We start from the raw sequence: 24,594 nt of genomic DNA on the forward strand, positions 1-24,594 counted from the left end.
AGCCAAGCTGACCCTCTATGGCTACTGGTCAACTCTGAGTGCATGAAACATTATGGTCTCAACAACAGGGAAAGCAGGATCTTGAAAAGCAGACTTCCAGTCTTCATACTTGTAACAGGCTAATGTGCCAGCCTTTGAAAGGCTACAGTTGAACAGTTAACTATGGGAGTGGGTGGCATGTCTAACATCCTTTTCCTGTGTAGGGTAGATATCACTACATGGTTCATAGCACACCTAGATACAAGGTCCTGCTATTATGGACAAGAAGTATATTTAAACTAACAGTTCACACCTAAATATTAACTCAAACAAAACAGTCAAGACAAAACCTAAGGCCTGCGTAAGTCAAAATTGTCAACTTAAGTACAAAATATGCAATTATGAAAATAAAACAGTGAGTTAATGATATATCCAACATAGTTCTGGAGATCTAATCCAGGCCCTGCACATAGTAGGCTAACACTACACCACTGAACTCCATCCCCAGCCCTAATCAAGAACATTTAAATCACTTGACAAATTAATAATACAAATATTAAAAATAAAAATATTAAAAGAGTAGTTTATTTAGATAATTTTACAAATAACAATGTATGTTCTTTGAGTCAACCACTTCTAACAATTTAAATAACACATAAAAATGAAGTTCTATCTTAACCATAACTTCACAGAATCATTTCCTAAAAATTTACATTTGCTTGTCTATGTGTATGTACGTATCTCACACACTCATATATGGAAGTCAGAGGGGCACTTTCAGGAGTTGGCTCTCCTTTTCCATGATGAGGATTCCAGGGATCAAATTAACGCTGCCAGGAGAGTGACAAGCAGATAACTGCAGATATGTCCCCCAGTCCTGAAATGCCACAGAATTGTTTTTGAACCTTATTATAAACAAAATAACCTGTAAGAACTGCATTTAATTCAAAGTCTTTCAAGAAGAAAATCATGTTTGGACAGCTTTCCATCTTATGGGATGAAATAAAGATAAAGAATCAACTTTACATAAAAAAAATTATGAAAAGAAATCCATAACCACCAGTAACAATAGAACATAAAGGGCATGAAAAGGGTTAGGCTAGCTCACTGGTAGAAAGTCTGCCTAACATGTCAGGGCTTGGGCTCCATCCCTAGCATCACAGACAAAATGACACAATAACAAAAAAGTACGAAACCAGGAAGAAGGGAACAACAGTAAGAAAAATAAAATAGCAAGATATTTGTTATTCAGATTTTAGTATATTCTTTATAAAAATGCTTAAGTCTTGAGCCTATTTTAAAAAAGCCACTAGAATAAAGACTATGAATTGCCAGCGCTCTCTAGAAGCGGAAGCTGAAGGATGACTGAGACCTTTGAAGCTGTGAGTCCCTAGACAATCACATACTGGAAATATCCCTGAGTGTGGCCTCATGACAGGACCAGTGTGCCTGGTCAGAGGGTACCACACATATCACGGACACAGTCACCAGAAGACAATCTGGTGCTCTGCACTCGTTGAGGAACTTTGCTACACAAAAATTTCACACTTTTAAAATCTGAGTGCTACAAAAAATGAAATTGTAGTAATGAAAAATGACTAATAAAATTTGAGATTTATTTTTAACAACAGTGAAATTCCACTTTGATGTAACTGATCTCAACACTTAATGCTCTGACTCTAAATTCATATTCAGTGAAATTCTAAGAGGGGCTAATGTAGTCCAGTGTGGTTGCAAACACCCGTAACCCCAATATCTGGTGGCTGAGCCAAGAAGATGGAGGTCAGTCTGGACTACACAGTGAGACAGTCAGAAGGGACAGTATGAAGAACACATGAAGAAACTGAGAAGCAAGAGTCAAACTCAAAGAGAATGAACATCTAATTTCTAAGCATGTAACACCATCTACCAGTCACACTAAGTCCCTGTTTGTGACATCTGACTACCGCATGATCCTCATGATAAAGGTGAGGCAGTGGTGAGCTTAGGAGCTTCCACTGACTACAAAATGAGTCACATTAGCAGTGTATGTATAAAGATAGTAGAATAAACACCCTTCCATCTTCCCTGACTCCTGTACAGAACACAAACATGACAACTGGTACCTGCAATGGCTAATCTTCATTGTCAATCTGATATTGAGAATCACCATGGAAACACACCCCGTGTAGGTGCTGCTAAAAAGGTTTTAACGGAACAGAGCAAACTTAACCCTGAGTGTGGGTGGCACCACACCGTAGGCTGAGACCCCAGATTGAATAAAAATGAGAAAACGAGCTGAACATCACTCCCTGCTTAAGTGAAGATGGAGTGTGAGCAGCTGCCTCAAGCTTCCACCACCATAACTTCCCTGTCATGATAGTCTCAAACTGTGATCAACCCTTCTCCTTCCTCCAGTTGCTTTTGTCAAGATATTTTTCACAGCAACTAATACATCACTTTTGCTAATAAAGACTGTAGCTCAAGGGACTGGAGAGATGGCTCAGAGGTTAAGAGCACTGACTGCTCTTTCGGAGGTCCTGAGTTCAATTCCCAGCAACCACATGGTGGCTCACAACCATCTGCAATGAGATCTGGTGCCCTCTTCTGGCCTGCAGGCATGGAGGCAGAACACTTGTATACATTATTAATAAATAAATCTTTAAAAAAAAAGATTGTAGCTCAATAGTTACTTAGGTCACTAAGACTAAACTCAGATCTGCATAAGTGTCAGAGTCTCAATAACTATCAAGGGTATATTCTGGGACTTCAAGACTCCATCAGTTCCTGAAAACCACCAAAAGAAATAATTTATCCAAAAAAGCAAACTTAAGACCACCAACAAATACATCAAGAGCTAAAGTGCTAACTCACAAAGCTACAATGCATATTGAAATCACCTGCAGAGGACACAAATACCAAGGCCAGGCCCTACTGCACAGCAGGTTACAGGGTGAGGTCTAGACATGGCATCCAGCTTGTTTACAGAATCCAAAGTGGATTCCTGAGGTCAAGCCAGGGTTAAAAACTTCTCCCTAGTTAAATGACTTGCTTTAGGCTTCAATTTAATTAGTGGCTAAAACATGAATTTTCTACTCACAGAGCTGATTTTCATGGACGGCCCATCTTTGAGGCCAATTCTTCTCCTATAGAATGGAAATAGGCCAAGTGTTGTTGTAAAAAAGAAAATAAGCCATTTGTGTAATACACTCAGTGCCTGGCATCAAACAACAATTAAGAGGTCACTGGTGATATGGCTGACTGCCTCAAGCCATATATGCTCTAGTGCTTGGCAGGGAGCTAAGACTATAAACACTTACACCCCTGAACATAGAAACATCTGCATGCTGGGGCACCAATGGGCAAGGTGAGACACTCCCTCCTATCCTCTCCAGTCACTAGACTAAATGTTTACCTTACCTGTTCTGAGGACAGTTGGTACATCAGTTTCCAGTGCTGTCAGAATGGTGTCTTTCATGGTCACTAGAAAAAAAAAAAGAACAACAACAAAAAAACCCACATACATATGTATTTATAATAACCTTAAAATGAAGGAAAACCTGAGACCTGATCAGAAGAGAGTTTAGACTGGCCTAGTACAGCTCTGCCCCCATCCTTGGCAGGTAGTCACCTGCTTCCCACTGCAGTGAACTCTAAGAGCACAGTCTCCTCTCCTCTGCACTAGCAGCAAGAGGGCAGGGTAGTCTAGAATAGGCTCCCAATTGAAACATTAGCTCTTTCATTTATAGCTCTGGGATGCTTAGTGACAACACTAAGTCACTTAGCTTAGTGCTGTCTTACCTCGAATTATCTTCCAGGTAAACTGAGAATATCCACAACCTCAACACTCACATAGAGCTCCAGTGAAGACCTCAGAAGACTGGCCATAGTAGTAAGGTCAGTAAGAGGCACAAAAAACTTAGTGGGCCTGCATCCTCACCCTCTCATAGGCCACACTCCCTCCCAGCCCTGCTATATAGCCTTCAGAGAATTGAAATTCCTCAGCCATGAAGGCATTCGACCCACCTGAGCACAGGCACATCCAGTCACATCATCTAAAAACCTCTGCCCTCTCCTCAGCTGATTCTTCATCCTTCCTAGGCCTTCTCTGCCCTCCCACTGCCAGACCCCATCAGCTCAGGCTCATGGTCCACAAGAAGTCTGTACTGGTCACTTTCTAAAACCCCATTAAGCGAGTATGAGGAACTGTTGGACACACTGGGGAGCAACTGCAGCCAACAAAGTACCTGCGCCCTGGCAGCAGACACAGGGGTTACTGAATGTACAAACCTGATTTTGCCTTCAAGCAGCACAGGCTAAGTCTAATCCTACATGACAGGAATAAAATATTTCAACAGCAGCTTCTCTCCTTCCCTTCCCCTCTACCCTACTTCTGTCCATGCTATTCATTATCCATGTCAAATAAGTATATATATGAACATGTTCCAGTTTGCTTTTTAAACATGAGCCCTTCAGAAACAGTGGGTTTCGGGAACTTACTTCAGGCTCAGAGGGTACAGGCACCTGCTGCCAAGTCTGACAACCTGAGTTCGATCCCCAGAGACCCACATGGCTTATAGAAGAAAGCCAACTTCGTTTAATTGTCCTCTGACCTCCACACATGAACAGTGGTGTGTGTGCCCACAAACATACACACAAAACAAATATATAATAAATACATTTTTCAAAATGTATGGGTTCTTAACCCCATGTTTAGGGATTATCTGATTGGGAGATTGTAAACTTCACGAGGACAGGGACCATGTGTTTGAGACACCCAGGACTATCTTGGTACTTAGTACATAAAAGGCAAATGTTCAGTCTGTTCCCTTGGTTACCACTAAAGTCCCCGACTGTCAATCCTGGCTCCATACTACAGACATCTACTTACATGGGGTAGAGGACAAGCTCTGGGTCAAAGTCAAACAGCAGGACTGAATACCTCTCCAATACAGTCTCTGCCCTAGTGACAGGGTGATACAGTACCACGTGGCACACACTCAGGGAGCCATGCCAACTGTCTCAGCAGCCACAGCAAGTCTGTGGGCAGTGCTGCTGGCCATTGGCCCTATAAAAGCTCCTGGCCAGATCTTGCAAACAAGAAATGCCTCCTAGCTGCTTCCACTACACCAGAGCTGAGCTGGTGCAGGCGCCTCTCATCTTCAGAATCCTAAAACCACCTGTTAATCAGTGAATCACACTGACTTCCTCTTATAAAATAATCCCACTTGGATCTTCTACCTGAAAAGAAGTACTTAAGGTAGGATAAAATTAGGATACACTAAGATGAGATCCTATAGCCTGCCAGGCTAGGGCCATTTTCCTACAGAACACTACCACAGGAATTCAAGTGGGGTTTGGCTAAACAGTAAGACTTCATTACTTTACCCTCATGCTTAACAATACAGTAATAGAAATGGCTGGCTTCAGTTTTCTGTGGTACACTAAAGTCTATCTACTAGTATTCTATTTTTAAGCATTCACTTATTCTTTTTATATTTAAATCTTGCCCAGGGGAAGGGAGTTAACTGAGAGGTAAAGCATGAACCTCCATGAAAGTGAGGGGTACAGGTGGAAATGCTCATCAGAACATAAGAGTAGCATTAGCTCCCCACTTCTTCAAAAGATATGAGGAAAAAAGAAAAGTACCTCATATCTAGAGTTTTCCTTCCTTGATATTCAAAAGTCGTGTTCACTATAACTTTCTTTTTTTTCTTATTATTCTTTTATTAATTATTTTACATTCCAAGCACAGCCTCCCCTCTTTCCTCTTCTATTCCGTCCTCCCACCTCCCTTCTGACCCTCTCCTCAATCAACTCCTCCTCCATAATTTCATTTCTATAAGCAGTCTTCTGAAGTAAAAATATAAGGTAGGCTTGAGGGGGCTGGAGAGATGGCTCTGCAGTTAAGAGTACTGCCTGCTCTTCCAGAGGTCCTGAGTTCAATTCCCAGCAACCACATAGTGACTCACAAGCATCTGTAATGAGATCTGGTGCCCTCTTCTGGCCTGCAGGCACACATGCAGAAAGAACACTGTATATATTTAAAAAAAAAAAAAAAGGCAGGCTTGAGGAAGACAGGGGCTTTGTGTGTCACCATGGTGTAAACAGAAAGAACAGTGGTGGCAGATTTTCACAATTTATCTTAATTAATTTTAGTCTTTAGATATCGCCGGATCATTTATATATCTGGGATTACACATGAACTCCAGAGCAACATCTGTCATTAGCAGGACCTGTATATATCTTTTCACTACCTCTGTCAGGACAGTGGCTCAAATAAGATAAATAACTGCACGTCAAGTCACCTCGGAGAGCTTTGTACACAATGGCCTATAATATACAAATGCAACTCTCAGTATCAGTGAGGTTGAGTGCCTCTTTAATCTTCTCTAGTCAAGATTTTATCTATAAAAACCTAAAGGCAATTCAGACAGACTCATGCACAAACAGATTCCTGCATCATCAAGTATAGTTGAGACAGAGCAGAAATGTTATACTGCTATGCGTATTTGGTCCTAGCTCAGAGTGAGTTAAAAGAAACGTCTCATCAACTGAATCAAAATGCTCTCAGCACTAATGCATGCAAACAAATTAGACACTTGATTTAATTCTCTTTCTGGGCACAAAAGGAAGAAAGGGTAAAAGAGCTGATGGTACAGGTGTAATTTTTAGTCTTCAAAGCTGTAGAATCTTTCAAGGTCACTGAAGTCAGGACAAGAAAGCTCCAACACACCAGACTGTCTGTCCACTTATAATGACTGTCCTTAGAGTCCTCAATGGACAATGGACAGGTTACTAAGCTCACTTAACTCTGAAGGTGACAAGCCCTCTAGATATAGGCCCACAGGGTCACAGCTAGGTTCTACAAGGCAAATTTTTTCTTCAGATAATAGTTCTATTTTGACAATTAGCATGAACAAAATTATGTACTATGAAAATGCACCTGGGCTGGGCATGGTCATGCACACTTGTGATCTGGCACTTGGAGCAGAGACAGTTGGATGGAGTGAACCACAGGCTAGCCTGGGCAGCCAAGTAAAACTGTCTCAAAAAACAATAAAATAAATAAAAGATACCAAATGTATATTCAAGAACTCACTACATAGAGCTTCCCTAAACAGAAGCCTTCCAGGGCAGCTGAGTACGGACACTAAGCATGTAAATTTCAAAGTCAGTCTGGACTACAAAGTCAGTGAAAGCTAGACAACAAGATGGACTGAGAACCTGTCTCCAACAACAGAAACAAACAAATAATCCAGGGTAGAAGGCACAGGGCTGGCCAGCACAGGACAGTGCTTTTCTAAGTGTGCTCCTCATTATCACCAGCAGTGCCCAAGAACTTACTAGAAATGCATGTTCTTAAAAAGAGAGGGAGATGCCAGGTGGTGGTATTGCACGCCTTTAATCCCAGCACTCGGGAGGCAGAGGCAGGAGGATCTCTGTGAGTTCGAGGTCAGTCTGGACTACGAGAGCTAGTTCCAGGACAGGTTCCCAGAGAAACCCTGTCTCGAAAAACAAAAACAAACAAACAAATAAAAAGACCTCTTCCTCAAAATACAAAGAAACAAAAAGTGGTGGTGGTGGTGGTGAGGCAGGCAGGATCCTGAGCCTTGCCCTGCATCTTTATGATGCAGGACATGAATCTTAGACAGTGGACCTTTGAGGTGATTCCAACACCACTAAAGGTCAAGAACCCAGAGCGGGAGGGGGGGGGAGACGACATGGGATGGGACAGGACTTTGGGGTTTCTGGAGAGATGTCTCAGCAATTAAAGGCACTAGCTGCTCTTGCAGAGGACCCAGATTCAGTACCCAGAACGCACATGGTAGGTCACAACCAACCAAAACTGGATTTGTAACTTCAGTTCAAGTGTACTGAAGTCATTTTCCAGTCTCCTCGGGTACCTGGATGCATTTGGTGCACATACATACACTCAGGCACACACACACGTGCACATGTATACACACACACAGTTATAAAATTTTTTAAATAATCATAAACTAAATCTTAGTGGGTGTATATGTGTTAGAGAGAGAGAGATAAAAAATTTAAAATAATAACTATAAAATAAATCGTAGTGGGTATAAGGGGGGGGAGAAATCCAGGGAGCAGAAAGTGGTGAAGACCGATAGTAAGAAAAAAAATCTATATACAAACACCTTGGGGAAATATAACAGGTTCCACCAGTGAACTTTTCCTACCTACCAGCTTTCAAAAAAAAATGTTTTTAACAAAGCCTAAGTGTGTAAGTTTTGCTGAGATTTTGTTGTTTTGTTTTTGTTTTTAATATGTATAAGTGTTTTGCCTGAAAAATATCTGTGTACCACATGTGTGCCTGGTACCTGCAGAGGATAGAAGACTGTGTTGGATTCCCCTGGAGCTGGAATTACAGGTGGTTGTGAACCCTCATATTGATGACAGAAATTATACTTAGGTCCTCTTAACCACTTAGCCATCTCTCTAGACTACAAATGTGTTTTTAAGAGCAGTAAGCTATCTAAAATGACTGGTTGGGCTTTAAGCAAGGTTCATAAAATCTCTAACACTGTTTCCAAAATCTCATTATCTATATGCATTTTGGGGTGATGAGGTATCATCTGTAGAAAAGGAAATATTGGCCCACAGGTTTTTACAGACCTTAAAAAAAACAGATTTGCCTTGGTCCCCCAAAACCCAACTAGACATGATTGTGTATACCAGTAATCCCAAAAATGAGAAGGGAGAGGATTAGAAACTCAAGCAAAGTCTTGCCTATATGGTAAGTCTAGACTGGTCTACATTTTATGAGCCCCTCAAAAAACAAACAAAGGAGTTGGAGAGATGGTTCAGTGGTTAAGAGAACACTGGCTGCTCTTCCAAGGGACCCGGGTTCAAGTCTTAGAATTCACATGACACCTCACAACTGTCTGTAACTTCAGTTTAAGAGGACCTTAAAGTTCCCATGGCAAAACACTAATACACATAAAAGAAAATAAATAAATGAATGAATAAATAAATAAATAAATAAAACAAAAATTCCACTGACCTATGGGTTAGTTTAGGAGATCAGCAGACTGTGCAGTTTATCTTAATACAACATTAAATACTTGGCTTCTGAAGCCAATCAAACACAGTTCATCTTCCAGCTCAGCAAGTCTCAGAATTCTTTCCTGGTCTCCCCAAGGGTATAAGAAAAGTAAAGGGGGATCAGATACAAAAACACTTAGATGTGCATAGCACATAACAAACTTTTATAACAATGTTACCACTAAACAAAATGTATTGCAGAGTAGAGTGCTAATTTAGCAGCCCAGCCATTTACTAGCAAGTATTTGAAACACTGGTAAAACCATTCTGTAACTTAAAACCGATACACTTCAAATTTGCTACTGTTCTCTGTGAGGGACACAATGTAGCACAAATTTAACCACCACAGGCAGAAGAGTACTGCTCCTGTCCTTACCTGCACCACCACCCAGTCCTGCTCTATTTATCTCATCACCAGACTAAGATAAAATCAAAAGCATTCTGACCCTATGACCCTATTTACTTACATCATGACCTATGAATTGCAGGTCAGTAACTACCACGCCTTGCTTGGGGATAACACTGTGCATTTAAGACACTTATTCATTAGATGTTAATCTGAACTCATTTGGCTATAAAATATATCGTTACTTTTACTATTTCCTTTTATACTTCCCCCAAAAAAGAGGAGGAACTAGAAGAAACTGAAACTGACAAGGTCCTAAGGTCACATATCTTTTATATGTGTGCGTGTGTGTGTATATATATATGTGTGTGTGTGCGTGTGTATATTTTTATTCTTTCTCATTAAAATTTACATTAAGTCACTAATTTTTAGCAACTACAGACTTAAGAAGAGAAAAAAAACTCAAATTACAGGAAATCTCGGTGCAATTTAAATGAGTATGCACATCAAAAAAAAAAAAAAGAGCAATGACCAGAGGCTTTAAAACACACACATGAGCAAAACAACAACAAAAAAACTCAACTATTTCATATACTTTTCTTTTATGCCTGAAGTTACTTATATATGACCAATAAGCCTTGTCTTTTAAAAGGAGACTTATACGAGAAAATAAAGGGAATCACTGTTTAAAGGATAAACAAGCTCACCCTCCCCGCTGGCCCAAGAGTCACTCGCTCGTTATCTTTGTCATTATAGAACTATTACCATAGAGTGAAGACCAATTAACATTGGTCAGCAAGACTTTCAGTCAAGAAATCTGGCATTCAAGGATATCTAGTCAGTTCTGGGAGAAACTAATGTTAGTTCAGTATGGCACTGGAATTCAAAAACAAACATACCTACAATCTAAAAAACTCTGAAAGAAGACAGCACTTACAGGTCAAACTACCTGTGTACAAACCACAACTACACTAATAGGCTAGAAGATACCTTAAGAAAGCCCTCTACAATAAATCATGAATTGAGAAAAGCAAATAGCCAAAATGATACTTTAAGCCCATGATCACCTATCTTTGCAGTACAGAGAAGCAGACTTCTTCCAAAACAAACAAACAAACAAACAAACGTGGGCAGGGTATCTATCCTCAAGGACAGAATATGTAGATGTACTATGGGGCCAGATGTTTGGGTGCACAGAGGTTCAGAACTAGTTTGGGATCCCTTGCTTTTGGCAGTTGTGTTCCCCTGCAAATATGTAAATATTCTGATCAAACTGTTGAGTTTTATCTCACAGGTGAAGCCAGGTCTGCACAGAAAGCTTCACATCACAGCAGCAAAAGAACCAGACATCACTGCTCTTAACCCAGCCGAGGCACACACTTCGGCTTAACGAAAACATGCAAGAAAGCTGAGCCTGCTTTCTTAGAACTAGGAATTTAGGGACATACCAAGTGTTCATGACACCAGGAAATGCATGAAGCAGAGAAAGCTTACATCATCTGCCCTTCTAGACCCATGATGTAATGGTGTTTTTAGAGAAGATATTAACTTTAGTAAGAAGGTATTTTCTGTTTACATCCTCTATAAATACCCCTACATTTACACCAGGTGGTTAGAGAAGTCTGGGGAGTCTCGTTTGCCTGATGTATGACTGTTAAAGGGACATTTCCTTACAAAACCCTAAATCGGTTTTCCTATTTGCATATCCCAGGTTTATTCAGGGATGCTCAAGTTAAGAATCACAGGTGGGTTGCTCAGTAAATCAGGGCTCCCAGAAGAGTAGGCTCTGTGATGCTTCCTGGAATTTACCGCCGCACTTTCCCAGCCTGTTTGAATGCAGATGACTCCAACTTGATCATAAAGTTATAAATCAAAGTATCTCGGAAGAACATTAGTCTATTTTAGTACTTTCGTAGCTTACTCTATGTAAAAAGAAGGGCTAATTCTACACTTTTTTTTTTAAGCAAGGGCTTGAATTTTTTTTTTTTTTTAGTGAATGTCATCAGTTTATAGAAAAATACAAAATACTGTGTAATCTAATTTGGACTAACAAATTCAAGGTGCTACAAGAAACAAAAAGCGTAAGACATACAAGCCAAAATGCACCCTTATTTAAAGTTACACGCACATACCTTGGCCAAATGATTAACTAAATCACTTAATAATAGGCCAGTTTTAATCAAATAACAGGCAAATGAAACCAGTCGGTCCTCAATTCCAGTGCTGTCTCAGATTAAGGGGGTGTGACCTTGCACAAATTACCCCAATCTTTCCAGACCTCAGTTTCTTCACCGAGGGAGACTGCAGATTGCTTCTCCTTTGTCCAGCTGCAGAGAGAGGATGGCTGCAAAGCACTTCCAATAGTGCCCGGGCACAGAGGTAGTCCCTATCCCCTCAAACGTTAGCCGGTTGCCGATGACCGCACCCCCCCCTTCCGCCCCCACGTCCTTCCCATCCCAGATTCAAAACGCACGAAGCCAAACTCTTTTAACCCCAACACAAAGAAAGTGCTTCGATTCCACAAAGGTGTCTGGGACTCCAGGCTGCGGGGCCCTCCGGGTCCTCAAATGAATGAATGAGCGTCCGGCAGTGGCTGGGCGAGTAGCTGTCCCTAACGAGCACCTCTGCCGACTAGAAGGTAACTGTCTCCCTGCATCAATTAAACACCCACAAGTGCACCCGGAGCCAGGCACGCCGGCCGTGCACACTTTCCCCGACAGAGCGGGCGCTGGGCGGTCTTGGGCGCCCACGGGCGGCCTTCATTCATTCTCCAGCCGCAGCGCCAGCGGCTGCCGCGGAGTCTCGGGCCGCGGCCCCACCCCCAGGTCTCCCGGCTCGGCCCGGGGTCTCTGACCTGCGCCGCGCACCCCCGCGGGAGCTTGTCAGCGCAACAAGCGAGAGGGGCGGGAGAGCGGGCCCACCACAGACCCGAAGCTGCAGCCACCTGTCCCTTCCGACGGCCCAGGCCCGCCTCGGCTCCCCGGGGCCCCGCCAGCCCTAGCCGAGCCCCGCCGGAGCCAGCGCGCGATGAGGGCGAGGGAGACGCTCCCTGAACCCCCTTTCCCGGACCCCCGACTCGGCCAACGCGCCTCACAGTGCCCCGCAGGCTGAGGTCACGCTGCCAGGGCTGCCCCGAAAAGCCCACAAGGAAAAGAGGGGGACATATCCCCGTACTCACCCACCGTCTACTCCCCCTCAGCTGTTTACCTCACAGTCCCTCCAGCCTACAGGGCGCCGCCATCTTGGACGCGCAGCACCTCCCCCTGGCGTGATGCGTCTCCAAACGGCGGAGGCCTCCGCCATGAAAAAGAGTCCCTATCCGGATGCCTCCTACACTCCGAGCTTAATGCCTGATGGCCAAAGTCATCTGCTTCTCCAGATAGAACAGGATATCCCACTTGTGACGATACAAGCTGGCCTAGAAAAATAGAACCGAAAGGGATTTTTAATGTGGGGGCGGGGACGGCGGAAGGATCGCGAAGGTTAAAGGCCCACTGAGAGATCTTGTGACTCTGAAGGAGGCCGAAAGAAGGGCCGGCGCGGAGGGCGGAGCCACGCGAGCGATCGAGGGGTGGGGCGGGGAGGGGCGGCCACGTGACGGTGACAGGCGGCGCGCGCTTGGAGTAAGCTTGGGCACAAACAAGCGGACCTGGCGAGGTGCAGTGGGAACGCGGGGCCATCTCAGACGGGTGCCTCTACCTTTGGCACACCTGCCTCCTTTGGGATCTCCCAGTGTGCGTTCCTAGTTCCCAAGGAGTCGCTGGGGTTGGCGTGGATGGACGACCTGTCAATCACAGCAGAAGTGAGCCTGCGGAGTGGCTTCACACCTAGTGACTTAGAGAGGCCAGCCCTAGTCACAGGAGGCAGTTGTAAAGTCGGAATACCTCGATTTAATTGCAGGCCGTGACTTGTTGTCTAGTCTTATCGAGCCTCAGTTTCTTCCTCTGAAATGGCGAATCAAGGAAGCAAAGAGATCCAGCGTGTGAAGTACTTAAACACTGGGTCTCATGCCTAGTGAGTGCTCACTGCAGGATGGACAGAGAGAAAAAGAGAGGGGGGGGAGACAGAAACAGAGAGAAAGAGAGAGAGAGAGAGAGAGAGAGAGAGAGAGAGAGAGAGAGAGAGGGGAAGCCTAGCTATAGTGAAAAGCTTTCTAGAGGAATATCAGAATGTATTTGATTTTTTTTAAAGATTTATTTATTTATTATGTATACAACATTCTGCCTCCATGTATGCCCACATGCCAGAGGAGGGCGCCAGATCTCATTCCAGATGGTTGTGAGCCACCATGTGGTTGCTGGAAATTGAACTCAGGACCTCTGGAAGAGCAGCCAGTGCTCTTAACCGCTGAGCCATCTCTCCAGCCCTGTATTTGATTTTTTATTAGCTTTTGTTTACATTGTTTTTATCTTTTTTATATTTCTTTTTGTTATTGTTGTTTGTTTTGTTTGACAGGGTTTTTCTGTGTAGCCTTGACTGTCCTGGAACTCACTCTGTAGACCAGGCTGGCCTCCATCTCAGAGATGTGCCTGCCTCTGCCTCCCAAGAGCTGGGATTAAGGACATGTGCCACCACTGCCCAGTATTGATTTTTGTTTGGTTGGTTTTTGATTTTTATTATATTTAAACTTACATAATGAGCAATAGTGAAAGATGACAGGCAGAAACTGGAGAGATTGCTCTGCCATTAAGAACATTTGTTGCTCTTGTAGAGGACCAGGGTTAGGGTCCCAGAACACATACCTCCAGTACCAAGGATCCAATGCCCTCTCCTGACTTCCTTGGGAATCAGGAACACACACCTGAACATACATACAGGGAGGCACTCATCCACATACCTAAGATGGTGGTGGTGATGATGATGAGAGGAGGAGGAATGAAAGGCACCCAAGTCAAAATAAAAATGAAACACAACGCAGTTAAATGTGTAGAAATATGCAAAAAAAGTACAAGGCTCAGTAGCACTCTGGGGGTTTTCTTTACTCTGAGGCAGGGTGTCAGGCTATGCAGCCCAGGCTAGCTTTGAACTAGAGATTCTCTTGATCAGTCCTCCCACCTGCTTGGGCTGCAGAAGTACACCACTGTCCTACTTCACTGCTGCTGATGCGATGAAGACCACAGCCAAAAGCAGCTGAGGGAGGAAAGGGTTGATGCACATTTGCAGTCATCGTGACAAGAAGTCCTAGCAGGGACTCCTGACAGAACCTTGAGGAACAATGCTTCTTTGCTTGCTTACGGCTCCCTCAGGTTGGTATTTTATATAATCCAGGACCACATACTCAGAAAAGACACCCACAATGAGCTGAGCCCTCAACTCCAATTACATCAAAAATGAAGGCATTTTCTCAGTTGAGATTCCCTCTTCCCCAGTGACATAAAAACTAGCCAGCACAACTGCTTATTCTCAGTTTGGAGTTTATATAAAAGCTAGTTTTTGTGAAGTAGAAATAGAAGAGGTGGCTGCAAAGAGAAAGACATTCCGGACTCGGAACCAGAAGACCATGATCCTTCTTCCAGTAAGAAAATGCCTGGTGAGTTGTGGGAATAAGTTTAGGGACTTACTGGGTCCCAATTCGAGACAGGCTGGAAGAAGAGAACAGGTGTTTAAGTAGCCACACAGTGAACGGGGCTGTCAGGACGTTGAAGCCCCAAATGGGCTCTGCTAGGGCTAATGTGAGACGTTTGGTGGGGTCCTCTATGAGGATAAGAAAAGTGCGCTCTTTCTAGGCCACCAGCTGCATGAGCAGAGTCCAGGATCTGTCTTGCCTTTCTCACATACCTCCATCTCTCCTGGAGTTCTTTGCACAGTGAACAGTCTTTATAGCATGACGTATTGGGTCACTGGGAGGGTAGGAATGATGCTGGGGATGTCGCTAGTCAGATATTGTCACAGAGGCAGATGGAAGAAGTTCTAGATCCCAGCCGGAGTTTGGATGCAGGTTTCCACCACCATGCTCACTGGGCAAGTCTTCGCCTCCTCACCCACACAACCAAGGGTGATGCCTGAAGGAGTGGGAGCAGAGCCGGCCTGACATTCAAATGTGGAAAGTGCAGGGCCTCATTCGGGCTTTGTCAGCTTGGTTCATCCTGTGTTCGCTGTGGGCAGAGCATCCATTAGTCCTCAGGGCTAGTCCACCAAGTGCCAGATTCTTCTGCTGCCCAAGCACAGGCCCCTGGGGGAAGGGTCAGGGAAAGAGGGGAGGAGAGGGCTTGCAATTCTCTCGCTTTCATTCGTCCCTAAACCATTTCACAAGAGTGGATTCTTGCCTCACACCAGTGTGAGGATTCATATATGCTCAGAGATTGCTGAGACCACCAGTAGCTGGGAGACTTACAGTGACAAAGGAATGGAGTGGGGGAACCAGAAGGGCCCCCTCCCTGCCCTGCTTCCCTCGGCTTGCTGACCTCATGGGGCTGGAATGTTCTCCTAGGAAGGGGGGGACAGTGAAGAGCTGAACTCAAGGATGCTGGCTCTCAAGAGAGGCCACATTGTTTCTGTTTGTACAGGGTCTGGAAGAACAGTAATTGTTACCAGGATATGGACCACAGGAACTGCGGAGGGGAGGCCAAGAAGGCAGGCAGAGATTGACAGCCTTGCCAGGAGGTGTTTTTACCAATCTGGGCTTTCCTAGATTGATTTTTATTACTGAAAAGCTGTTCATCAGACCATCTCTTTCCACACAGTACCCTAGAGCCTTCCTGGGGCAGGGTTTCCTAACTGTGTCCTGTGTAGGCCGATGGTGCCGACTCGGTGCCTACAGCAGGCATCTGTCACCTTATTCTGGGCCGCATCTCTCCTTTCTTCTGAGGAGCTGAATTGCCCTTCCTCTGCTCTTGTCCTGGTGGCCCTGGCCATCACACTACATCCAGACCACCAAATACAGATCAGGCAGGCCTCGCCAATAAAAGATGCCTATCATGTAGCTAAACCAATTGGCCCCTGCTTGAACATGTGATGTGAGCTATTGTATAGAACTCTCCTGCAGCACAGCTGCCTTCTTTCTATGACCTGCTTATAAAAGACCATCCCATCTGTGGATGTGACTTGGCACTCCTTCCTAGAAGGAGTGAGCAGAGAGGGCCACTGGAACATCACCTGAGTATCTAGCTACTCCTTCCAGCCAGTTGTATGCCCTTTACTTGAGTTGCCCGTGGCTTGGGATCTCAGAGAAGGGTTAGAAAATATAAGCTAGGAAGACTACAGGAGAAGGGTTCCATCTACACAGGCATGGAGGAGCCATCTTCCGTGCTGGGTGCATACCTTCCGTCATGGCTATTTTAGGGTTACCCATGCTTCTGCTTGTAACCCCTCACCCAATGCTCTCGTAAGCCTAGTAAACTCAATGGTTCACTACAGTGAACTTTTGGTGGAGCCTAACTTTGGTTTGTTCTTGAGCGTTTAGAAGGAGGTTTGGGAAACATTGCTTAGTCTCCCAAGGAGAAAATTCTTGTGAAGGAGTCTAACCAACAAAACTGCTTCCCTGGTGTTTCAATACAGGTATGCTAAAGGTATGCTTCTTCTTCTGTTGACTAAACCAGGAAAGGGAGTCTGTGGCCTCCCATTTTCTTTGTACTGTGTAGCAAGCTGTCCAAGAATTCTGGCCTAAAAAAAAGAGTCACCAAGGGCCTAGGAGATCATTTTTGCCATGTAAGCATGAGGGTTTGCATCCAATCCCCAAAACCCACATGAAAAAGCCAGACATGGTGACACACCCTTGTGATCTCATCCCTTGAGGCAGAAGAGGGCTGGATAGAAAGGCCATACAGCGCTGGTCCCTGTGGAGTTGGAGCCAGCCACAGCTCCACAGCATCCTGGACAGCAGAGAGGAAGCCACCAAGAGTCTTGCTGGAGGTGACTAGATCTGAAGAGCAGATCCGAAGCCCTACAGAGAAGGACAACTGTAGGACACGGGCCATTGACTGTGAGGCCTGGCTGTGCCTTCTGCTTCAGTGTGAATCACGCAAGCGTGTTTCCTCAATCTGTTTCTTTTACTGACATGGGCTTCCAACAAGCAGCTCAGAACCTTCCCTTTGCCTAGATCACGTTTCTGAGACTCAAGCTCCAAGCTGATAGCTATGAGGAGGTCTTCTCAGGACCTCCATGATAGCACAAGATAAGGGCTGCTCTGAGCTTGCTCCTATGCCCGAGTGCACTTCTGTGTCTTCATTCTGGCTCTGGACTCGCGGAGAATGTGGTATGGGTCCATCTCCCACCTAATTTATCCGTTCTTCTGTTCCCAGTCAGTGGGACAACCCCCTTTAAACAACTCAGGTCAAGGTAAAAAACCTGGGACAGGGCTGGTTAAGAGTGTTGACTGCCCCTTCAGAGAATAGATAAGCAGAATAGATAAGCAGCACCTATGCTGGGTGCCTCACAGCTCCCTGTAACTTCAGGGGATTCAACACCTTCTTCTGTCATCCTTGGACACTTACATTCACATGTGCACACACAAATAAAAACGAATCTTTCTTGAGAAGCCTGTTTTCAGATACTATACTTTACCCCATCTTAGTAACGTTTCTTCTGCTATGGGAGACCACCATGACCAAAAGCCACTTGGGGAGGAAAATTGTTTATTTTATCTTACATCTCTTCAGATACACTCTGTCTATGGTGAAAGAAAATGGCCCCCAAAGGGAGCAACATTATTAGAAGGTATGGCCTAGTTGGAGGAAGTGTGTCACTGTGGAGGTGAGCTTTGGGGTCTTCGATGCTCAAGTGATGCCCAGTATGACAGTTAACGTCCTGTTGCCTGCAGATCAAAATGTGGGGCTCTTGGTTCCTTCTCCAGCACCATACCTGCCTGCATGTCACCATGTCCTGTCATGATGATAATGAACTAAACCTCTGAAACTGTAAGCCACCCCAATTAAATGTTTTCCTTTAAAAGAGTCATCATGGTCTCAAGCCAGGCAGGAATGGTGCACATCTTTAATCCCAGCACTCAGGAGGGAGAGGCATGCAGATCTCTGTGAATTCAAAGTCAGCCTGGTCCACAGAGCAAGTTCCAGGACAGACAGAGCTACACAAGAAACCCTATCTCAATCCCCCTCCCCCCAAAAAGAGTTGTGTTGGTTATGGTGTCTCTTCACAGCAATAGAAACCCTAACTAAGACACTATGACTGAGGGAATTCATATCAGGAATATGGATAAATACTGATTACTGGCTTGCTTTCCATGACTTGTTCAGCCTTTTTTTTTTGTACACCTCAAAGCCACCTGCCTAAGGATTGGCACCACTCACAGTGGGCTGGACTCTCCCACATCAATCATTAATCAAGAAAATACCCCACAGGCTTGCCTCCAGCCCAATCTCATGGAGACGTTGTCTCGTGAAGTTCCCTCCTCTTAGCTGATTCTAGTTTGTGTCAAGGTGGTTTTTAAAAACTAGCCTTAACATATGAACAATTATTGCTTTCTAATTTAAAAAAAAGGGGGGGGAGATAAAATTTAAAAGCCAGAAATATGAGGACCAACTCTGCTGTGAAAAGAATCCTTTCAGACAAAGGCTAAGATGGAGATACAGAGAAAGCCAGCAGAGCAAGAGCTGCTTTTGTTATATGTCATAGTCGTCATACAGCCCCAAGATCCTGCCCAGCGCTGGCTGTCTCCTTTCTTTGCTGTTATACCTCTACAGTGAAAAATCCCTCCATGAGGGATTGTATCCCTCAGCCAAGAATCTAGGAGTTTCTTTTGACTTTTCTGAGGAGATTGTGGGTAAATTTGCAGCTCTTCCAGGAGACCTGAGTGTAGTTCTCAGTACCCAGGCTAGGTGGCCAACAATAAACTTTTACTCCAGCACCAGGGATTCTGAGATCCTCTTCTGGCCTCAGCAGGCTCCCGTATACATAAGGCATATACTCAGACACACACACACATGACATACACATAAATAACATAAATCTTTAAAAAATATATACCTTGATTTATGTTTTCATCTTATATTTTATTTTTAAATAGATTATAAACCCAAACACTTACTGTTTTTACTTTAAAGAAATCAATTACTTGCTGAATGTAGTGGCACACACTTTTAGTTCCAACACTCAGGAGACAGAGACAGGTTATTCTCTAAGTTCAACACCAGCCTGGTCTGAAGATAAAGTTTCAGAACATCCAGGACTACATAGAAGAAATCATGTCTCAAAAAGAAAGAGAGAAAGAAAAGAAGGAAAGAAAGAAGGAAAGAAGGAAGGAAGAAAATAAAAAACAATTACTTTGGGGCTGCAGAGATGGTTCCATGGTTAAGAGCACTTGCTGCTCTTGCAGAGGACCCAGGTTTGGTTCCCAGAACCCACATGACAGCTTGTGTGCCTACCTATAATTCCAGCTCCAGGGATCTGACACCCTCTTCTGAACTCTTAAGAGTCTCTGCACACACATGCACATTCCCCACACAGATACACATAATTAAAAACAAATCTTTTTAATTTGTATTATTTATTTATTTCCTATTTTTTGTTTTTAGTGTCAGGGTGTCTCTATGTAGCTCTGACTGTTCTGGGACTCGCTCTGTAGACCAAGCTGGCCTTGAAACTAGATATCCACCTGCCTCTGCTAGGACTAAAGGCATTCGCCGCCACACCCAGCTAAAATAATTTTTTAAAGAATAAACTACATTTTATTTTATTTTTTTGGTTTTGAAACAGAGTCTTACTTTGTAGCCCTGGTACACCTGGAACTCAATATATAGGCCAAGCTGGCCTGGAACTCAGAGTTATATCTGCTTCTTCCTCACAAGTGCTGAGATCAAAGGCATGTGCCACTGCATTCAACTCAGAATCAACTACTTTTTTTAAAAAAAAAAATGTGGGTAGGTGCTTTGTGTGTGTGTATGTCTGCGCACCATATGCATTCTTGATGCCCATGTAGGCCAGGACAGGGTATAGGATCCCTTGGATTTGGAGTGACAGACAACTGTGTGATACCATATAGGTTCTGGGAATTGAACTCAGGTCCTCTGCAAGAGCAACCAGTGCTCTTACCCACTGTGCCATCTCTTCCAGCCTTAAGTCTAGTGTGTGTGTGTGTGTGTGTGTGTGAGAGAGAGAGAGAGAGAGAGAGAGAGAGAGAGAGAGAGAGAGAGAGAAAGAGAGAGAGAGAGAGAGAGAGAGAGAGAGAGAGGTGGGGGTTCTTTCTCCATAACCCTGGCTGTCCTGGAACTCATGCTGTAAACCAGGCTGGCTCAGACTCACAGAGATCCACCTGCCTCTGCCTTCACAGTACAGAGATAAAAGGTGTATGCCACCATGCCTTCTCAAATGTACTTTTTAAAGGAAAATATATATTGCAAAAAAGTTTATATTTGTGCAGATATTCATTCCTCATTCCTAGCATCCTTCACTTAATGAAGATCTAAATTTCCATCTCTACCATTTCCCTTCTCTCCACCACTGAGCTGAATCCCTGACCCCTCATTAAGATTCTTAACATCACTGGGCGGTGGTGCACACGCCTTTAATCCCAGCACTCAAGAGGTAGAGGCAGGCGGATCTCTGTGAGTTCGAGGCCAGCCTGGTCTACAAGAGCTAGTTCCATTCCAGGACAGGCACCAAAGCTACAGAGAAACCTTGTCTCGAAAAAACAACAACAACAACAACAACAAATTCTTAACATAATTGTCTGTTGAATGACTGATGCTAAAACATCCTGGGGAGAGCAGGATGGGGAGTGGAGGGGAGAGGGAGAGAGAGAGAAAGAGAGAGAGAGAGAGAGAGAGAGAGAGATCCTTGGCCCATACCATTATGGAGCCTAGCAAGTCCAAACTCTGCAGGGTGTGTTTACAGGTTAGCAAACAGAAAAAGAAATGCTGCCCATCAAGTCCGAAGGCCAACTATAACAGAAATTACCCCAGCCTGGTGGAGGCCAGTCTGCTTTACTCAGCGCTGCCCCAGTTTGCCATGACCCGCCCACTTCATGCTGGGAATTATTCTTTGCTCAGAGTCCACTGCTGTAAATGCCATTCTTATTCACAGTGCTCTCACAGAAACGTCCAGAATAATGCTTGATCACACTTGATCTCTCAGTAGTATAAGAGAGCCTCATCAACATTATAGACCAGAGTTAGAGACAGGGAAGTTCAGGGGCAATTATAATACCATCGAGCAGGTGTTACAATAAACTTAAGCAAAAGGCAGTGTTATAGCACACACACCCAGCACCTCTCTTGTTCATGGAGAAGACTTCAACCATGGAGAAGAGCAGTTAGTGGAGAAAACAGAAGACTGCCAGGAACAGTCCAGGAAGAGCAAGAACGTGTGTGGGGAAAAGGCAAAAATGCCAGAGCAGTTGGGACAGGAGGTGGCACAGGTAACATGAACTAGGAACCCTCTGTTCCGAGGTTTTGCATGCGTACATACAGCCTTCAGAGAAACCCTATCCAGTAGGTATAACTTTATAAGAAACTGAGTCACAGGGGCTGGAGAGGTGGCTCAGTGGTAGAAAGTACTGGCTGTTCTTCCAGAGGACCCAGGTTCAGGTCCCAGCGACCACATGGCAGCTCACAATTGTCTTGTAACCCCAGTTCCAGGGGATTCAATACCCTTACACAGACATACATGCAGGCAAAACACCCAATGTACTTAAAATAAAAATAAATAATTAAAAAAAAAGAAACTGAGTCACAGAGACTTGTCTCAGTCACCAGTGAGTGGGCCTCCATAGGGATCATTAGAGAGGTGAGCAGGCCAGGTCCTTAGGAGCCCAGTATGTAAAGACATTTGACCTTGATTCTGCTGGGGTGTAGAGAGTGGACAGAGGAGTCAGGACCGTTTTATACCAGATGGGTGAGTTCATCGGTGAAAGACCCCATCAAAAACAAATGAACTAACATGGAGATTGATAGAGGAAGATAACTGAAGTCAACCTCCGGCCTCCACATGGGCATGGATGAGCTGAACATGGCAGTATGTGTGCTGAATTCTAACAGAGCCGCTGTAGAAGAAAGCCTCTGAAAAAAAAATTAAACAGGAAGAGCGGGCCAGGCATGGTGGCGCACACCTTTAATCCCAGCACTCTGGAGGCAGAAGCAAGTGGATCTCTATGAGTTTGGGGCCAGACTGTTCTGCAAAGCAAGTTCCAGGACAGCAGAGCTACTCAGAGAAATCCTGTCTTGAAAAAAAAAGAAAAAAGAAAAAATAATAAAGACAAGAAAAGCTTTGACAAACCACGACAGTGAGCGCGAAGGCTGGCTAGGACAGCTTTAGAAAATGTCTGTCTTCTGTGTGTTCATGTGGTAAGTAAATAGCCTATTCTTAGGAGAAATATACTCAAACGTGGGTGAAGTGTCATGGTGTCTGTATTTTCAAACTGTTCCATCAGAGCTAAAATGTGTGTCCACAGAGAAAAGGCCTATTTGGCCAATGTTACGGCCTAATGTAGATGTGGACATGGAGGGCTCAAAACATGCAGTTACTTGCGTTTCTGTCTGAATTTATGTAATAAAAACTTGAAAAGATATTTAAAGATCAAAATACAGCCTGGTCGAGAGCCACACTCATGCTTCTGAGGAACTCTGACCAACTCCAGTTTGAGAGAAAGCTCTCTAAGGGCAGCCCCTTCTTGCAAAAAGAGATGCAAATTGGGTGCAAATCCTGGCTTCCATGTTGACTCCACCCCTGCCTCTGCCTTCCAGCCCTTGCCCAGTTCTGAGCTGCACAGTGAACGTGGAGCCAGGGGGCAGATGGGGACAGAGCAAACTTTCCAAATGAGTTTGCATTTCTAGTAACCTGCAAAGGGGCACTCACCGTCCCGAGATCTTGTTCCCTTCTTTGAGACTTCGCTTTCTTCCTCCACCTGCAGTGAAAGCTCCCTCCTTCTCCCAGCTAGCTAGCCGCAAAGAATTCCTCTGTCTGAAACTACCCAGGCACTGAGGACATCATGTGCAGATATTTAAGAGGGCCTGATGGACATACAAGGAGACTTATCTTCCTAGAACTGGCTAAAGAGCATGCACACACACACACACACACACACACACACACACACACGGCTTAGAGGGAAAAGAACAGATATTCATGTGTCACACACTTACTGATCTGTGCTATCTATGGTGATGGCATCTTAAGAGTGAGTGGGGTCTGTGCACTAGAGTGAGGCAGACTATTCCTGATTAGGCCAGTGTGGCCTTGGCCACGGTGCCAGCGTGCCTGCCTAGGGACTGATGCTCGGATCTCCATTCTAGAATTCTATTGACTGTATTCCCATCAATCTCAAAATGCTCCCTAAGACCAAAGAAAAGAGTTCTGCCAAGCCCTCTACAGCACTTGGCCTCGACCTAGGACACTCACTTTCTCCTTTACCTCCAGCAGCCTCAGGGTGGAAAATTCTAGGAGTCTCCCAGACCAATGCGAAGGCGGAAGTCACGGAAGTTTATAGAGCTGTAACCAAATGCCAGGTGTTTCAGTAATGATCAACCCGCCAGGTAAATCCACACAGGCTGCCTGATGGGACAAGGCTGACACTGTCTGCCCTGTCCTCCTCCCGACCCCCAGCTACTAAGGCTGCTCTTGGCCATCCTATTAAAGAGCGAGTGTGGAGACTAAGAGCGAGTGTTAAGCTGTCTAAAAGCTGGCTACAGATTAACGTTTTCCTGACGATACCTGTGCAGGCAAGCATCCTCCAGTCCCATTTTACAGATGCAAAGTCTGAAGCCCGTTCACATGCGCTGCTGGGTGGGTCAACTCCAGCTGTGGTGTATGGAGGTTACCGGCCCGGCTAGTTACCAGTGGGCGTTTATTTTACTTTTTATAAATTGAGACATCAAGATTGGAAGTAATAAAACAAACCCTTCAGAAAGGAGTAGAGAAGGTGGGGTGGGAATGAGGGATGGGAGTGTCTCTCTGTCCTGGCTGTTTCTTAGGAGCCAAGTGTATTACTTTTGTTCGTGTTGTGATAAAACACCTGACAAAGTCTACCTGAGACGTGAAAGGGTTGATTTCGGCTCCAAGTTTGAGGATACATTCGTCGTGGCAGGAAAGACATGGCGGCGGCAGGTGCTTGCGGCAGCTGGACACATGGCATCCGCAGGCAGGAAGGAGAGTGACCACTGGTGCTCAGCTCATTCTTTTTTTTTTTTAACTTTATTTAACCTTATTTCATGTACATTGGTATAAGGATGTCAAATTCTCTGGAACTGGAGTTACAGACAGCTGTGAGCTGCCATGTGGGTGCTGGGAATTGAACCCCGGTCCTCTGAAAGGGCAGTCAGTGCTCTTAACCA

The 24,594-nt window shown here is 44.6% G+C and overlaps 1 protein-coding gene and 1 long non-coding RNA gene across 6 annotated transcripts in view; both read right to left on the minus strand.

Annotated features, from left to right (window-relative positions):
* Window positions 1-12,700, minus strand: part of Tsc1 (TSC complex subunit 1) — a 47,727-nt gene extending 35,027 nt beyond the window's left edge. For 2 of the 5 annotated variants that reach the window (XM_087899810.1, XM_087899806.1), the window contains exons 1-2: window positions 12,552-12,651; window positions 3,379-3,441 (exon numbers count right to left, since the gene is read on the minus strand). The gene's annotated coding sequence lies outside the window, so the exon portion shown is untranslated. Of the gene's footprint in view, window positions 1-3,378; window positions 3,442-12,551 lie in introns of all 5 variants that reach the window. The other 3 variants (XM_087899807.1, XM_087899808.1, XM_087899809.1) reach the window with 3 other exon arrangements.
* A 2,070-nt stretch (window positions 12,701-14,770) lies between these two features.
* LOC146890496 (uncharacterized) lies at window positions 14,771-24,145 on the minus strand. The gene is made up of 2 exons (XR_014998919.2): window positions 23,120-24,145; window positions 14,771-15,545 (listed from the first exon to the last, which is right to left on the minus strand). It is a non-coding gene; the product is annotated as an uncharacterized LOC146890496 (long non-coding RNA).
* Window positions 24,146-24,594: the final 449 nt, after the last annotated feature.

The sequence above is a fragment of the Myodes glareolus genome, chromosome 21 (assembly GCF_982192425.1).
Source record: "Myodes glareolus chromosome 21, mMyoGla1.1, whole genome shotgun sequence".
NCBI lineage: Eukaryota > Metazoa > Chordata > Mammalia > Rodentia > Cricetidae > Myodes > Myodes glareolus.